A 13,143-nucleotide genomic window follows, 5' to 3' on the forward strand; every position below is an offset into this window, starting at 1 on the left:
AGAGTCCTCTAGGCCAGAACCAGGCCCTCCCCCTCACCCTCTTTGTCCTCCTCCTTCTCAGCTTAATGATTAAGAGCATGGACCCAAAGTCAGACCGCCGAGGTGAGCCTCTCAGCTCCGCCATTTATGGGCTGTGTGGCCTTGGCAAGTTACTTTACCTCTCCGGGCCTCGGTTTCCTTACCTATCAAATAATTCTGTTAATAGCAAATGATAATTGAACCCCAGCACATGAGAAATAGCGTATGGATGCTCCTTGACTTACAAAGGGTTCGTGTTTCAATAAAGCCATCGTGAGTTGAAGACACCATTAAGCCGCAATGCACTAGTGACACTGCCCCTCCAGGTATCACCGAGTGGCCCAGCCTGTCCTGCACGGGCTCATCCACATGGCCTGCCGATCATTTGAACACGAAGCCTGCTGCCCAACAGACGCTGCACGTCTCGTGAGAGTGATGGGACTCCACACACCACACTCCCGGTGAGCAACCCAACAGCCTGGGCACCTTCTGCGCCTGTTGTGAGTAGGCATAGTCTGTGTGGATCTCAGAAAGGCTGATGTCAACTTCCTCTTTCCTTGGATTATGAAGGGGGGGTATACAGAGAGAAACCCCCGGGAGGGAGCATGCCGTTTCCAGAGCTGCAGGCAAGAAGGGGCTTTTCCAAGAGAGACGTCAGAGTCTGTGGTCTTTACAAACGGAGCTCAGAAAGGGCGAGTTAGTTGCCTGAAACCTCACAGCCAACAAGCAGCAGAGGGAGGATTTGAACCCGGGCCTGCCATCCCAGCTCGTGTCCTCGATCCTGATGCCATATGGTCATGGAAAGATCTAGTGCCTGACCTTGCGTTGAAAATGGAAATATGAGTCAGCAGCTGTCCCCGGGGAGCCAGAGGGGCAGAATGTTCCGCCAGATGCCGAGGAGCAGCCGCCAGCTCCAGAGTTTCTTTCATGCCGAGGAAAGGGAGGAGGAGAAGGCCAGGAGGACGGTCCACCAGCAGAGCACAGCCTGGACCGGCTGCGGCTGGCAGGCGACGTCCCGGCTCACACATCTGGCCTCTGGAATGCCCCAGAGGACGGCTGCGTTTGTGCAGCTCCTTGCAACAGGCGGCTCCTCCAACGCAGGCCTGCCTGGCGCTTGGCTGTTTGGGACCCGCCTGGCGGGAGCCCACCCACCAGGCCTCTGGAGATAAAGCAGCAAGGGACACCAGGCGCCAGCGCAGACGGCTGGGCGGCCCAGGCACTGGCGGTTTCCTCATCTTGGAGTGAGGACCTGGTCACCCCGGCAGGGCCCAAGAAGGGAGAGCGTGGCCAGTGCAGGCCCGGGGTGGGGGGGGGGCGGGGGCAGGGGGTCTGGTCGATGCTTGCTGATCCACAAAGGAACCAGTGGGCGTGAACCAGTGGGCATGCGTTATGGTGTCCCCAGCAGCTCTGACCTGCAAGGGTGGGGGTCCATCTCCAGCCTCCACTGCACTCCAAGGGGACACGGTCCTTTCTGGCCCCTTCCCAGGGCCACGCGGAGCCTGCAGAGCAAGGGCAGCTCGGCCCCTCTGCCTCTCCTCCTATGACGGGTCCCCACCTCACTTGGGGCTCGTGGCTCTACCGGGAAAGTTGGGGGCTGGCCAGTGTGACTAAATGAGATGGGTGATTCACATCCATCCCCAGAGGAGTGAGGCCCAGGTCTCCCCGCGGCGCCCTCTGCACACGGCCCCGTCCCGGGTCAGTGTGAGTCAACGCCTTCCAGAAGCCGACTCTCACTCTGCCCGGGGCCTGGCCAAACCCCAGCAGCTCCCTTTCCTCTGCTCCTGGAGGAACAGGTGAGCGTCAGAGGGAGGGTCAGGATGAGGTGGCATCTCCAGGTGGCCACCGGGAGGAGAGGGCCCGCCAGGCAGCCCCAGGCCTCCTCACCAGTTCTTTCTCGGCCTGGCTGAGGGCAGGGCCTGCGGCCTGCAGTCCAAATTCCTTACCCCAAAGTGGAAAAACAGCCCACAATTCCACAATCGGCGGAATTTTACAAAGTCTCCTTGATGATGTAACTTGCCTGCGACCCACACCACGCTCTCCACACGACCTCGTTTCTTTATCCGCAAAATGAAAATCTTCCTCTGGAGCTGGTGAAATTATCTCTGCAGCAGCGGAGGGCGAGGCCAGGGAGTGGACTGCCATTGGGACAAGTCCCTACACGGTCCCCACTGTCTCCATGAGGGACCCACATCAGATGGCGCAGGGACCTCTGGGACTTTGTTCCTGTAGGAGCCTCTGTTTATTTGGAAGTCAGGCCTCAGAATTCAGAAGTCCAGAGTGACCACACAGGAATTCTGAGTGGTGGCTGAGTGTCACAACCCCGAGCTCATGTCCCTGAGGCCTGGCGGAGACACAGGTAGAGAGCAGAAGCAGGATGTCCCCAGGGCTCTCATCTCCAACTGGGTGACTGACACTGAGTCACTTCCCCTCTGTTTATCAGTTAAACAGAGACTATAATTCCTGCCTTCTGGGGCTATAGGGCCTGGGCAATGCTTAGCGGTTAGGGGCCTGGCTCCGGGTCCCTCCCCATCAGCTGCTGTGCAGCAGAATGTGGTCGCCTCACAGTGGCACCTGGTCATCCTGTGGCAAGGCAATCTCAGTCCGACTCAGAAGGTAGCTGAGGAGATCACACTGGCTCTCGGATAGGGCATGGTGGCATTCAAGGACCCATAGGAACTGTGACAGAGTTCCCTGAGGTTGGTCTCTGGCATGCAGCAGATGCTCAATAAGCGCGAGCTGGCTGTGTGGGGACCCTGACACCATTAATGCAAAAATAGACCCACAGAGCGCTAGCCACCAAAGGGACAGTGGAGATCAGAGGCTTCTTTTAGGTCATTTCCTTATATTACCAAGTGGGGGGGGCCAGAGGCAGAGAGGCCCAGCCTCGGGGAGGCCACGGCCAGGGGCAGGCAGGGCCAAGACTGAAGCCTCTGTTTCTCCAGCCACAGAGCTTGGCACCTGCCCTCCAGCAGATGGGTCCCTTTAGAGCGAGGATGCTCACATGTCACAAAATATGAGGGGCTTCAGACTGGTTCAAGTCATCTGGAAAGATCCGGAGGGAGTTCACAGCAGCAGGGAAATGCCAGTGCCTTCCAGAAAGCTCCTCTGTGAGTCGAGGTGACAGGTCTGCCCCGGGAAGCCTCCCCGCGCTCCGCAGCCCTGCGCGGTCCTGCATGGCTGCTGCCCTGCGACCGCAGCACACGGAGGCACAAGAGGGGCTGAGGAACCTTCGCCAGGCCCCACAGCAAAATCCCTGGTGGGGCTGGGACTTGAACCCGGACCAGGTGGCCCGGAGCCTGTGACCATGCACAGCGGCCTGCTGTCCCTTTTCCTCCTGCGAGTCACCTCCTGCTGAATCACATGGTCTTACTTCCGGGATCTCCTGGTCTGGTGCACAGCCCCGTGAGGCTCAAGGGGTCTTGCCCTGAGGCCAGCACTTAGTAGGACATCGTTTTCTCACCACATTCTGAAGCCCTCTCTGTCAGGGCCTGAGCCCACTGGACACTGCAGAGGGAGGTGGCCTAGTCCAGGCAGGAGTCACCCTGCCCTCAATCTCTCAAGTACCAGAGGTGGGCAGGGTGGCCACGTGAGGGACATGGCTGGGATAGTCAGGGATCCTGGTCCCTCTGTGCCCCCAGGGTGCCTTGGCCAGCACTGACCCTCACTGGGCCTCAGTTTTCCTCACCAGAAGGCAGGGGTGGGGGGAGGGGGTCAGTAGTCTCCAAACAACTGCCATGTGACCTCCACTTGACGGCTGTGACTGGAGCCTTCCAGGGACCAGCGGCTCGTCTCAGGGGTAGGGAAGAGGCAAAGCGGAAATGGAGACCAGACCCAGCGTTGGACCCTGGGACCCTCGGGTCCTGCATTTCTGTGACCCTGCCCCTCTGGGTCCTGAGGAGTGGGACACACGGGGTTAACGGGTGCTGGCACCCTGGCAGAAGCCTCAGGAAGTACTGAGGGGACTTCTAAGAAAGGGGAGGCGGGAAGGGACACATTTGTCCTGGCTTCAGGGACTGGGGGCCGGAGGTCAGCCTGGCTCCCAGCCCAGCTGGCTCAGATCACATATGAAGCCTTTCAGGGCTGCGTGGCTCTCCTTCCAGATCCTTCTCTGGCCTGCTTCTCTTGGCCCACCCAGGGCGATGCCCGAGCTGAGGCCTACGGTGGGGCAGCTGTGCTGGGAGGAAGGCCCTGGGCTTCCTGGGGGACTGTCCTGTGCTCTGAGGATACCGTCGGCCTCCATGTCAGGGTTGGGGGATATGGTGCTGCCCCTTTCTTGGGAACCCTGGTCATTTGACCTAATGGCCTTGAGCCCTGGTATTCTTACCTGTGAACCAGGAAACACCGTCTGCTGCCTGGGGCAGGTGAGGCTTACCTTTCCTTGCGCCTGGCCTGGTGCAGGAACCCGCTACCCAGCTCCATGCTGCATGGGGAGCATGGCGGGGCCTGCTTGGTGCTGCTGGGGATGGCATGGGGTCACTGGAGCCTTCCTGGGCGTCACCTTCACTTCCCAGAGTCACCTTCAGACCACAGGCATTGCCTGGCCTTGCTGTGTCCACCGTGGTGGGTGGAGCCCCTGCACGCTGTGGGCTCCTGAAATTCAGGGGCCTCTGCACCTGGGACCAGAACCTGGGCCTCTGAGCCTGGCCTCCGTGTTGCCACTGGCAGTGTGAGATCCCCACACAATGCTCACGAGCACCTGTGGCCCCGCGTGGGGTCTGTCCTCGCAAAGCAGCAGTCCTCGGGAGGGCTCTCAAACAACCAGAGGGGGGCCTGGTGGCCGGGCTTCAGTGAGGTCACCAGGATGACCTGTAAGGATGACCTGTGACCCGGAGCACCAGCCAGCCACCCCCTTCTGCTGGCCCTGACCCATCCCAAGGCCTCTACAGTAACTCCCAGCTTCTTGGTCACTGTGGTCACTTTGGGGTCCAGGGACGCCTGAGGGGCTTCAGCTTCCCAGGGCTCCACCTTGGCTTTTCATTGTTGAGGCACTCAAGTGTTTCCTGCACAGGTAGAGAAGGGAGGGTCGGTGTCGGCGCAGGGGTCTTCAACAGCTGGAGACCGTTTCCGTTATTTCTGACTTGAAATGATCTGCTCCCGGGTAGCGCCAGCTCCTCCCCAGGCACCTCTGGAAGCCCCGTGTGAGGTTGCCGGGACCTTGCCAGGTCCACACATGTCCCACCTGCTCAGTGACACGCACTGAAAGCCCACTATGTGCCCAGCCCTCTGCAGATGCCCGGACTGGCCACCTCCCCTCGAGCGCAGGCTGACACTCGGATCAGGACTCCATCCCTCACTGTGCAGGGAGGACTGGGTTGTCCCCCAACCCAGGCCTCCACAGGGCGAGTTGCAGCAGAAGCTCTGGGGGGGATGCAGGCGCAGGGGTGCGCGTGTCCCAGGGCGCAGCCGCGGCTGAGCCCCGCTCTGGCTTCTCCTGGCGCTGGGAACAGGAGCGGGGCCCTCCATGCGGCCTGCTGCAGGGTCCACCTCACCCGGTGGAGGTGAGGGAAAGTCAGGGACAGGTCAGGGACAGTTGAATCATCATGTCACAGCCTGGCTCTTCCTCCTGGGGTGGGTACTATGCCAGCTAGGAGAGGGCTTGAGGTCTCCCTCTGTTAGTCAAAGACACCTGTCAATCAGGGAGGTGTACACCAGGGACTCTGCAGTGTCCTGCCTGTGAAGAGCCACCTGGGGCTTCCTTGCGCAAGCCAGCCAGGGGCAGCTCTGGTGTCCACTTCCACCCAAGGAGCTCAGTGAGCTTGCACCAGATCTGGGTCCTAGGGACAGCGGAGTGTCTACGAGTAATGCTGCCCGCATGCGTGCTTGTGTGTGTCTTTGTGTCTGTGTGAGTGAGGGTGTGTCTGGCCCGTGTTGGTTGGTGCGTGTGTCCCTGTGTGTCCCTGTGTCTGGTCTGTGTTGGTGCATGTGTCCCCGTGTGTCCCCATGTCTGGCCCGTGTTGGTGCATGTGTCCCCGTGTGTCTCTGTGTCTGGCCTGTGTTGGTGTGTGTGTCCCTGCATGTCCCTGTGTCTGGTCTGTGTTGATGTGTGTCCCTGTGTGTCTCTGTGGGGGGTCTGGGGAGCACTGTCTTTTTCTCCTCGTGTCCCTATTATCAGGATGATATGGCCCGTGTCAACAAGTACCTGCCCAGCAAAGGACCTGTTGGGGAGGCGGCCTCTGCAGGTCCTGTCCCTGTGTGACTGGGTGAGTCCATCCTCCAGGAGGAAGGACTCAGAGCCCAGGATGGGGCCCTCACCTGCACCATCTGCCCTCTGCCCTCAGCCCACCTGTCTGTGGGAGCCCACCCAGGGCCTGGGCTTGCTGGCCTGGCTCCCCACGGGCTGTGACCTTGGGCTGGCTGTTCCCCTCTGGATACGCAGGTGCTCAGGGATCAAAGAGCAACCATGACACTGATCAGTGGGCTCAGGGCTGACTGTGTGTCACTGCAGAGGACTGTGCTCTGGGAGGTCATCTTCTCACACCCAGATGAAGTCAGCACAAGCCACTGCCCTGGCCAGGCCTCCCAAGCTGCCCTGCTGCCCTCAGGGAAGCCCAGTCCTACCTGAGCACTCCCTTGGCCACTCTGCCCTCTGCCTGGCCATACTGGCTCCTCCTCCTCCCCCCTCCTCCCTCCTCTGTCCTCCTCCCTCCTCCTTCCTCCTCCCTCCTCCTTCCTCCTCCCTCCTCTGTCCTCCTCCCTCCTCCTCCTCCTCCTCCCTCCTCCCTCCTCATTCCTTCCTTCTTCCTCTTCCTCCCTCCTCCTTCCTCCCCACCCCCCTCCCCTCCCCTCCCTCCCCCTTCCCCCTCCCTCCCCCCTCCCCCTTTCCCCCAGAGCATGTTTTTGTCATCATCAGCTTCATCAGATTCTCCAGTGAAGGTTCCGGTTCCTACATCCTGGCCTCCTATTTCCCACCCTGCGGGGCTTTTTCAGGAGGAGCTCATCAGCTCCCTTCATTCCTTTATGCACAGGATGCCACCTCATTATATTAAACGTCCTGTGTTGTGGCGATGATATTTCTGGCTTACTCTCACGTGAACTTAGGACCCTACGGAGGCGAGAAGATGCAGCGCCCTGTGTCCTGGGGGCCCCTGGCTTTCCTTAGCTGGGCCAGCCTTGGCCAAGCCTCCCGGGCTGGACTTTGCTCTGGGATTCTGAAGGTGACGCGAGGCAGCGGGGAGCCCCTAGTCACCTGGCTGGCCTGCGTGCTGTGCCATGGTGTCAGGGCCATTCAGGCTCCATGCAGACGGCTCCCAACTCCAGTCACAGCCTCCTGGCTCAGGTGTCACCTGAATCCCAAACAGAACCTTGAATTGTGCCCCACCCCATGACCCCCTGGGGAAAGGGAAGGACAATCTCAGGAGCCTTTGCCAGAAAGAGCCTGGTGGCTTTGTTTTTGATTGAGCTCTGGTTTGCTCTTCCACCCACATCACCTCCCAGCTATGGGTCCTCATCCCTGAATCCAGCTACCTCCTTAGGAAGAACCTGTCAGCCTCAAAAACATTAGATGGGTGCTTGGCCTGAGTCCTGGGCCCCCGTCTAGAATTGACAGAAGCAACTGTCCAATCAGCTCCCCGTACACGATCACAGGAAACTATACCAAGACCAACAACAAAGGGAGGCCCCAGAAGATGCCACTCCAGCAGGAGGAGATCCTAAACAGGGGCTTACAGCCCCAAGTCTGCACACTGAATCTTGCATGAACACGCTGACACCAAGCAAATAATTTTGACCATAATTATTTGACTCTCTTTTAAAATGAATAGCCATGATTGAGATATAAAAAATAAATAAATCAGTCTCCTAGATTGAGTGCCATTAATACCATGAATGTTCTCAGATATTCATCATTCATGGACAGGATAGAGACTCTGTGCCATAAAAAATTGAATCTTGAACTGAATCTTTCTTTCAAAACTGGCTTTAGGGCTGGGGATGTGGCTCAAGCGGTAGCGCGCTCGCCTGGCATGCGTGCGGCCCGGGTTCAATCCTCAGCACCACATACAAACAAAGATGTTGTGTCTGCCGAAAACTAAACAATAAATATTAAAAAATTCAAAAAAAAAAAAAAAAAAAACCCTGGCTTTATTGAGGTCCACTTCTGATATTGTCAGATTCACAGTAACCAGTATATAGTCGGGCTTTCCCACCCCAGCTCAGGGCAACCACCGGTCTCTTACCTTCCAAGTCGGCCTTTTCTGGGGCTCTCCTGCAGGCGGGAGCGTGTGACGGTGAGCCCTTGGGTCTGGCCTCTGTCTCTCATGAAGACTCTGAGGTTCCTCTGAATGGTGGCGAGTGCCAGGGGCTCGCTCACTTTCCCTGCTGGATGGTGTTCTGGTATCTGATGGGCCACACTTTGCCTGGCATGGCTGACGGACAGTTAGGTCCTTACCAGTTCCTGGCTGTCACACACAGAGCTGTTGTCCAGACTCTGGTGGAGTGAGTTCTGGTGCCCCGACGGTTCTGTGGACTCAAGCAAATCAATTGCTTTGCCTTCCAGAGAGCCCTGGAAGGACAGTGCATTCCGTTTCCCTGTGGAGAAGAGCAGGCTCTGTGAGGCTCCTGAGGTCGTCCTTCAAGGTCACTGGCGGAGTTAGGATTTGAACTGGGCTCAGGGGCAGGGCCACACTAGTTCCCTTTAAGCTGTGAACCATTTTGCATTTTAACTTTTTAATATAACTTAAATAACACTCTACACTGTTAAATTCGCCTTGGGAGTGGTTGAATTTCACCTTCAGTTGTTATGTCCTGTTCTCTTTTATTAAAATGCCTCAACTTACAGAAAGCCGCAGGTGACGTTACGATCATATTTGTGTTTTAGGTTTTGTCCACAGTTCCTGGCTCTCATCTTCCTCCTCCAGGCAGCCCACAGAAACTCTGGCTTCTCTTCCCTAGGTGGGCCATGGAAACTCATCTTTCCACACCTTGCTGTCTTGGAGCTGGCTATTCAAGGCATGATCTTGTTTGATGGCATCACTAAGACCCCCATTTTGGAAGGGGTCCTGCCCCATGCTCAGGGGGAAGGAATGCTGCCCAGGGAGGTCAGGAACACTGCACAGACAGCCCTGCTGGGCCCCCAGCCGATGACTGGCACTGGATCAAGCCTTTTTCCACAGTCACATTTGGACTTGGCCATGGGTCAATCGTGCCAACGCACAATAGCATTTGAGAGCTGGAGATTTCTGGAGGGTGGAGCTCCTGGAGAGGGCTCAGAGGCCCTGTGACCCTCCCACGCCCAGCCCTGTGCGTCCCTTCTCCTGAATCCTTTGCAACATCCTTCACAATCAACTGGCAGCTGTACAGGGTTCCCAGGGTTCTGGGAGCCCAAAGAAGACCATGAGAAGCCCGATGTGTACAGGTCAGTCAAAAGCACACCTGGGCTTGCAACTGGTGTCTGAAGTGTGTGGATGGGGCTGGTGGGGGCAGGCTGGGGACCTGACACTGCCTCCAGGCAGGCGTCCACTGCAGAACTGCTTGCTTGGTGTGTGGGGAGCCTGCCCCCCATATGGCATCCAAGCCGACTGTGCCACGAGGGTGGGGCAGAGACACAGCAGAGGCTGAGCTGGGCTTTCTCTGCACGCCTAGGGCCTGCCTTGCCTTTGGGTGTGGGCTGGTGCTGTAGCCGTCCCTCCAGGACATGCTTGCTTTACACTCTGAAGTCACAGAGTCCACGTCACAGGAACCAAGCATTCAGGCTCGTAATGGCTGGTGCTAACAAGACGCATCAGGAAGACCTCCATCACCCCTCTGAGTGGTTTATCAAGAAAACTTAGTGCAGTTCATTACTTTCTGGGGGTCGGAGGAGGAGCTGGGGATTGAACGCTGGGCCTTGCATTGCTAAGTGGGTCTGCTTCACCACTGGGTACGCCTGCTCCGCTTGCTCCATTACTTTCTTAACCAAAAGATAGGACAGCAGATTCCCAGGTCTAGACTCTGTTAGTGACGTCCAGGGCTGTTTTCACACTTCAGATTAAAACAGCCCAGGAGAGCAGGACGGCTCTCCAGAGCATTGGGCTTGGTACATTAGTTACTGGATTGCTGGGACCTCGGTTTCCTCATCTGTAAATGGGGACCATGGGTCAATCAATCGTGGGGGCCGTCTGAAGACTAAAGACTTGGCAGTGGAAAGAGAGCCGGCACCTACAGTAAGCACTGGGTCACGTTGACCATGACCACTGTCTCCCCAACAGCTTCCACGTCACCCTGGGACCCCGTGAGGCCATGCAGCTGGACTCCCCATTTCACTATGAAAAATTTCAGACATAGGAAAGACTGAAAGAATCCCGTCCATGCACACCCTGCTTCCCCGCAGCTTTACTGAGATATACTGAATAGAAATGGTACCTATCCACGTTGTGCAAGGGGGTGTTCTGACCCAGGAGAAGCGGTCTCCACAGTCGAGCTGGCAGATCCATGGCCTCACAAGGTCATCTTTTTGTGTGTGTGTGTGATGAGAACACTGAAGACCGACTTTCTTAGGAAACTTGAAGTGTGTGTGGTCACTATGGTGTCATTAGACCCCCTCATCCTGCACACCAGGAACTTGGTGCCCTTTGACCCAGGTCTCCCTGTTCTCCCCCCTCCTGGCTCTGACCACCCCATTCCACTTCCTGGTCCTACGAGATTCCACACACTCGTGTGTGATTCCCTTTCTGCGCCTGGCTTACTTCACGTGGCTCCGTCCTCCGACTCCACCCACATGGCCACACGTGATATCTTGCTGTATTTCATTTATTTCCTGATGGCTGTGTTTTCCCCCGCAAACCATCCAACAGCAAATAGCCGTCAACATGCCCTCATTGCTGGACACCCCAGCGTGCAGCTCTTGAGAGCAAGGTACTGTCCCCAGCAGCCACCAGGGTCGGTGACGCTAAAAGACCACCTGTCCCCACTCAGGCTGTCTGATCCCACAGAGGACACTGTCTGGCTTCAGATGTTTTGCCAATCTGATGAGGGCAAGCTGTCTCTGCTGTGGTTGTGTAAGTCTCTCTTAGTACCACTGAGATGGAACAGCTTTTTACATGGTCAAAGGGATCGTGCACATTTTCCCGTGAGTATCTGCTCATGGCTTTGGTCCATTTTGAAATCATATTTTTGGCTTCTTCACCTCTGCTTTTAAGAACGCCTTAATTCCTGATGAGATTAAGGAGTTAGTTACAAATTGTGAATATTTCTGTACAAATCACAAGTTACAAACGTCTTCTCCCATTTGTCTTACGGAGCTTGTAGGCATGAAAAGCTGGCTTAAAAAATGGGCTTTATTATTATGCAGCTGAACTTACAAAGCTTTTACTGGATCGTTTCTGGACTTGGAGTCCTAGACAGACTCAAAACTTTCTTGCTCCTGGTTTATAGAGGAATCCCCTCACGTTTTCTTGTAGAAGTTGTAAGATTCCATTTGAAAACCCCATCTCTGGAGCGCTTGGGGTCTCTCTGGGTTTTTGGTGGGAGGTCTGGATGCACTTTTACTGCTTTCCCAAATGGTCATCCACTGGTCCCCTCGTGGCTTAGCGACGACCCTGCTCCGGCCACTCCAGACGTGGACATTCCCCCTGTGTCCTTGGGTGCTCCTCTGGACCTCCCCTGTGCCCCCTGTTCTGCCTTCCACGTCCACTTTCCCAACAGGCTCGAGGTGTGCGTTCCTGCCTGGTGGCCGACAGGAGGCCGTGACAGCCCTTCTTTAATATTCCTGGCTATTTTTGATTGTCTGTTATTTAATATCAACTTCATAATCAACTTGTTAAATTCCAGGGAAAGAAACCAAACCAAACCAAACAGCCCACCTTCATTCTTTTCTCAAGGACTGTGCTAGACAGTCTACTGACCTGGGCCAAAGGGACATCTGAGGGCAGGGCACGGAGTCTTCCAGGACAGGGGAGGCACACAGCTCCACTGTGCATATATACGGGGTCTCTGAGGAATGGGTCCTACAATGGGTTGGATTGTGTCCTCCAAAAGATACACTCAAGTCCTAACCCAAGTTATACCTCAGTCCTACCTCAGAACCTGACCTCATTTGGAAATATGGTCTTTACAGAGGTAATCAAATCACAATGAGCGCATTAGGGTGGTCCTAATCCCAGTAACTGGTGTCCTCTGGGGGAGAGGTAGTTCAGACAGACAGACATGCGTGAAGAAATAGCAATCCTAGGGTTGCTATTTCCAGGTGTGGTGGTGCATGCCTGTCATCCCAGTGAGTCAAGAGGCTGAAGCAGGAGGATTGAAAATTCAAGGCTGTCCTCAGCAACTAAGCAAGACCCTGTCTCAAAATAAATCCCAGAGCTCAGGAGGCTGAGGCAGGAGGATTGCGAGTTCAAATCCAGCCTCAGCAAAACCGAGGCGTTAAGCAACTCAGTGAGACCCTGTCTCTAAATAAAATACAAAATAGGGCTGGGGAGGTGGCTCAGTGGGTAAACATCTCTTGGTTCAATCCCTGGTATCCCCCCAAAATAAAAAAAAAGATGAAGGCAGAGGTGGGGTGGCATGCCTGCAAGCTGCCAAGGAAGGCTAGAGACGGCCAGCAAGCCACCTTGTGACAAGCAGGCATCAGATTGTCCCTGGAACCCGAGGAAGGAGCCAAGCCTGCCGTCCTCCTGATCTCAGGCTTCAGCCCCCAGGTCCCCGAGTCTCCATAGCTGGACCACCCTGAACGCGGTGCTCTGCTACGGCAGCCCTGGCCGACTAATGCAGGCCCCTGGAGGCCTCTTAGGCCAGAAGTGAGCCTCGCCTCAGCTCGAGGACACCCCAGCACACTGCGCTCTCCTGTCCCTGACCTCAGGTCACCAGGCCTGTTGCCCGCCTGCTTTGCAGTTGGAAGAAGGAGGCTGTGAACACATCAGGGCACTGGAGGTGTGACCTCACTCTCCATGGGTGGCCAAACCCACTGAGGCCAAGGCCAGCGCATGAGTCACTTGTCCACTGTGGCTCAGTGGGTCAGGGGGGCCAGGCAGAAGGCCCGAGTTCGGGGGATATTTCCTTCCCCCTTTCCCTTAGAACCTAGAAACAGCCTCCTACAAGTTATCACCACAAGAAATAGTGAGATGGCAGACGCCCCTCCCTCGTGTCACGCCTGCCTGTGCCATGGTGAGATAAGGACAAGGACTTAGCGGGCAGGGACAGAGCACTCGCTGT

The sequence above is a fragment of the Marmota flaviventris genome, chromosome 5 (assembly GCF_047511675.1).
Source record: "Marmota flaviventris isolate mMarFla1 chromosome 5, mMarFla1.hap1, whole genome shotgun sequence".
NCBI classification, from domain to species: Eukaryota; Metazoa; Chordata; class Mammalia; order Rodentia; family Sciuridae; genus Marmota; species Marmota flaviventris.